The sequence below is a fragment of the Halichoerus grypus genome, chromosome 1 (genome assembly GCF_964656455.1).
Source record: "Halichoerus grypus chromosome 1, mHalGry1.hap1.1, whole genome shotgun sequence".
Taxonomy (NCBI): domain Eukaryota; kingdom Metazoa; phylum Chordata; class Mammalia; order Carnivora; family Phocidae; genus Halichoerus; species Halichoerus grypus.
The window spans coordinates 216,465,744-216,470,692 of NC_135712.1; positions in this window are offsets into that span (position 1 = coordinate 216,465,744).

Here is a 4,949-nt window from a genome sequence, read left to right on the forward strand (position 1 = left end):
GATCCCATTCCCAGTAAACACCCAAGTGCATCCTAACCCTGTGTGTGGTCGGCTCTGAGTGTTTTGGCCTGAAGGCGGGAGGGCAGGCTGGATGGCCAAATGGAGGAAGAGGAGGAAAATAATAATATTTATGTTTGCATCCAACCTGCGATGTGTATGGCCCTGTTATTTTCCAAATCCCTCTCTCCTGCCCTTTCCCGCTTCTCAGATGCCCGACTTCTGCCTCCCTCAACTCCAGAACTTTCCTTCTGAATCTCCTATGCCCACACTTGCTTATCCAACAACATCCTGGGCGTCTCCACGCACCTCAAACTCAGTGACCTCCATAATAAAACCAGCTGACGCCTATTCCATAACGTCTCGATCTTTACAGTGACCCAGTGAAGGGGGCTGTAATTGCACCCATTTACGGAGGTGGACACTGAGGCGATTTTGTGGAAATTTGTTATATTAGCAAGAGGAGGCTAGTACAGATGAGCGATCCTAAAGACTGACTCCTCACACTAGGCGGAGGAGGAAGCTGCCGAGGTTGCAGTGTACCTGGCTGCCCAACAGACAACGTGGATGGTGGGATTGTCAACCTTAGGAACCTTGAAAACAAGACAAAACAAGAGCTCCAGAAGTTTTTTTTGTTTTTTGTTTTTGAAGATTCATTTTTAAGTCATCTCCACACTCAGAACGGGGCTGGAACTCACAACCCAAGATCAAGAGTCGCACGCTCTTCCGACTGAGCCAGCCGGGCACCTCAAAAGCTTTAAACCAATTGAATATCTAAAATGACGTGCACAATCTCTTGTCAAAGACCACCTCGTATTACAGTGTTCTTATTAACACACGAGCTTCACACTAAGATGTCTTCACAAAATAAAATTTAACTAACCTACGTTTAAATTCTTATCTTGAAATTTAAAGCGTTAATGAAGAACCACGTGTGTTGCCTATAACAGCCGTGGTTTGTGGTCAGCTTTATTGAGATAGAAAGTACAGACAGCGGGATTTCTACTTTTTAAGGTATGGTTTCATGAGCATTGACAGGGGCACACAGCACCGCCCACAGTTGAGAGAGACAACAGTTTCATCTGCCCCCCAGATTCCCCGGTGCTACTCTGCTGTCACCCAGTTCCCCCATCCCCACTCCTCTGTTCTCTGTCCCCACAGTTTGGAGTTTTCTAGAACACTGGTAAACTGGGAAGGTGTATACTGGTGGAAGACAGTGCCATGTGACCGATTGTCTTTGACTTCGTTCAGCTTGTCCCTACTTTACAGCACGTGGGTGGGATTCGCCCTGTCATCCGTCCGGAGAGTCCTCTGAGTTTGGCCTGTTTACCTCTTGGGACAAACATTCGGGCTTAGTTCTCCGTCATCTTTATGCTGCACTTTAAAATTACCCGACTTCTTTTGTTTGTTCTTTAAATCTTTCAAACTACGACGCGCCTTGTGTCAGAGGTTATGCCCTCAGGAAGCAGATTTTGAGACCGAGATTAGGGACAGGAGAGTGTCTGGGGCCGGTACCTGCCAGGGAGTGAAGGAAGAAGGGCTGGACAGAGGGACAGCGGGCCTCAGTGATGACAGTCTCAGCTGACCCCACAGGGGCCTCTGGAGCTTTGGAGTTGTCCCGTTGTGCATCTGCATGGACAAGTGCCTGGGTGTGGGCAGCCTCCGTGAAGGAGGGGGGACTCCCTCTGGCTGAAGGCAGGGCCTGGGAAACACTCAGCTTAGAGCCATCAGCCACCACCACCCCCGGCAGCCGGAAGAAATGCTGCTTCCATATATTTGGGGAGCTTGGATGGTGTATCCACCACAGTCCACCCGGAACTGCTCAGCTCCATGTAGTATGTTCTGGAAACATTTCACCCAGGATTGTTAGGCCTCTTTTTCTTTTTCTTTTTTTTTTTTTAAAGATTTTATTTATTTATTTGAGAGAGAGAGAATGAGAGAGAGCACATGAGAGGGGGGAGGGTCAGAGGGAGAAGCAGACTCCCTGCCGAGCAGGGAGCCCCATGCGGGACTCAGTCCAGGGACTCCAGGATCATGACCTGAGCCGAAGGCAGTCACCTAACCAACTGAGCCACCCAGGCGCCCTAGGCGTCTTTTTCTGAGGGAAAACTTGCAAGAAAAAGCTTAGTGGGGTGAGCCACAACCTCCAGAACCACCTTGAGCTGCGGCTGAAGCTTGTCACCCCCCGTCTCCAGCACACACTCTCCATTGCTCTCTCGCTGCTCTCAGAGGCTGAGCTGGTGATGGGGTGGCCCAGGCCCCAGTCCCTAAGGGGCCCGAGAGCTTTGTCACTAGCCCCCGTCAGCCCATGGGTGCTGCACACTCCCTATCGAGCTTGGGCGGTTGAGATCCAAGAGAGGCTGACTGCATGGGCACAGGGGCCCACGCCCACTCAGGCTTCCGGGCCTCTGCCTTTGCTGTCCCCACTGCCGGGGTGCCCTCCTGGCCTCTCTTTTCCCTCCTTTAAGACTTGGCTAAGGACACGGCTTTTTATGTTCTTAGCTTTATTTCTTTTACTTTTTTATTTTGAAAACCATTCAGGTTTATAGGAGAAAGAAATCTCCATATACCCTTTCCCAGATTCAGCTTCTCACATTTTGCCCCATTTGCTTTATCATTCACTCTCCCCCTCCCCGCCGTGCGTGTTTTATAGATACAAATTACACTTTTCTGAACCACCGAAGTTGCATGCATCATGGTACCTACCCTTGTCTTAGTCCCTTTGGGCTGCTCTATTGAAAATGCCCTAGGCCAGATGGTTTATAAACCACAGAAATGTCTTCTTCACGGTTCCAGAGACTGGGAAGTCCAAGATCAAAGTGTCAGTAGATTTGGTGTCTGGTGAGGACCTGCTTCCTGGTTCATAGGCTGTCTTTCCCCTGCATGCTCACAGGCCAGAGGGGCGAGTGTGCTCTCTGGGGTCTCTGTTATAAGGTCGCTCATCCCATTCATGTGGGTTCCACCCTCGTGACCTCCTAAAGATCCCACCACCAAATACCATCATACTGGGGACTAGATTTCAATATATGAATGCTGGGGGGACACAAACATTCACTCTATATTAACCCTAAATATGTCACTGTAATTTTTTTACAGAACCACAGACCAGTTATCAATTTCAGTAAACTTGACACTGATGTAATAGATTTATCTAATCCACATCTGAATTCCAGTTTTGTCAATTGACCCAGTAATGCTCTTTATAGACTTTCCCTCTGCACTGCTAGTTGTCTTGTGTGAAAGGCTGGTTTTTAATGGCATTAACATTTCTAAAGAATACAGTCCTTCTTTGTTCCTCATTTGGGGTTTGTCTGCCGTTTTCTCAAATATAGATACAGGTTATGCATTCCTGGCCAGATTAAGTGATGTGGCGTCCTTCTCAGGGTTGGGAGGTACATGGTGTCCCTCTGCCCCTCACTACGATGTTCATTTTTTATCACTGGGTCAATGTTACCTCATTTCTACACTGTAACTAATGATCAGTCTGTGGAGAGAGACTTCCAGACCTTAAAAAGGTCCTTCTCTTCATCCGGGTCCCTCCCCTCCCCCTTCACATCTCTCTGATGATTCTTGTCAAAGCCCTCTCCAAGAAGTCTTATCTGGTTACCCCAGGCTGACTCAAACCCTTTTCCTGGGTTTCTGCCCCGTGTTATAACACAGACACCCCCTCTCACTGTATCTATTGGTCATCTCCCTGGCTCGCTGGACCCCTGCAAGCCCAGCACCTAGTTGAGGGCTGAAGGGGACAGCTGCTTAGTTCACTGATTGACTCGATGAGTGAATGGATGAATGACTAACTGCTCTATGGATCAGTGCAGACTCTCAGTCACAATGGCCTGAACCTCCAGCACGAAGAGCAGGGAACTCACTGACTCATGCAATTGTCAAGGGCAGGGCAGACCTTTCAAGAGTGGTTCTCTCTCCTGACAGGTGGATTCTCAGAGGGCTGGGATAATGCTTTTATATCCAGCATCAGGCGTGATGGATCTCAACTTTCAGTACTCCATTGGCTGACAGCTCTTGAGTTCGCCACCTCCCCAGTCTTGGTAGGAACACCATCTACTCATTTGTGCCAGCCAGAAATTTGGGAGCTGTCCTCACACTCTGTCCACCTTCACTGCATTGGGGGCCTTCTGGGGTCTACCTTCCCAAACTGTCCACCTCTGTCCCCCCCTCCACCCTCGTCACCAGCTGACCTCTCTGCCAGCTGATGGCCTCCCCACTGACCTCCTTGCTTCCTCTCCTGCTACACCTTCTGCCCTGACGCTCACAGGCCTTGTCAGTCTGAAATCTAAAATGTGGTGAATGTTTAAATGCAATTTAAAACGTTAGGGGTGTCACGTTCAAAGTCTCCCCCAGTGCCTAGCACAGGTTCGGAACGTGCACACTGCCCACACACATTTAGTCGACAAACTAAAAACAAGGGGCTTCAGAGCCAAAGAGCCCCGGGTTCGGATCCTCCCCTGCTGCGGGACTGGCTCCGAGCACCGGGCAGCCACATTTTCGCCAGCCTCAGTCGACGCTGCGGCACAAGAGATGGGTCCTCGCTGGGGCAAAAGTGCAGAAAGTTCCAGAAGCACGCTGCCCAGCCTTCCATCCTGGCTCCAGCAGTTGCGCATGGGCGGCCCGTTGCCGCGTCCCCAACTCGGGGCACTGGTCGTACTCAGCCAGGATATCGGAAGGAGGAAATGGGACAGGGCTCCCCGCGCAGGTGTGGCTCTCAGGGACCAGCGTCTTCGCCCGCCGCACCCGCCCCTCGGGCCCGGCCCCGGCCAGCGTCCGGCGGCGGCCCCGCGCATCCCCATCCGCGTGCCCGCTCCGCGCGCCCCGCACAGCCAGCTTCGCGCACCTACTACGCGCCCGCCCGCGCCCCGCCCCGGCCCCGCCCCGGCCCCGCCCGGCGCCCCCGCCTTCCCGGGCGCGGCAGCCAATGAGCGCGTGGCCCCGCATCC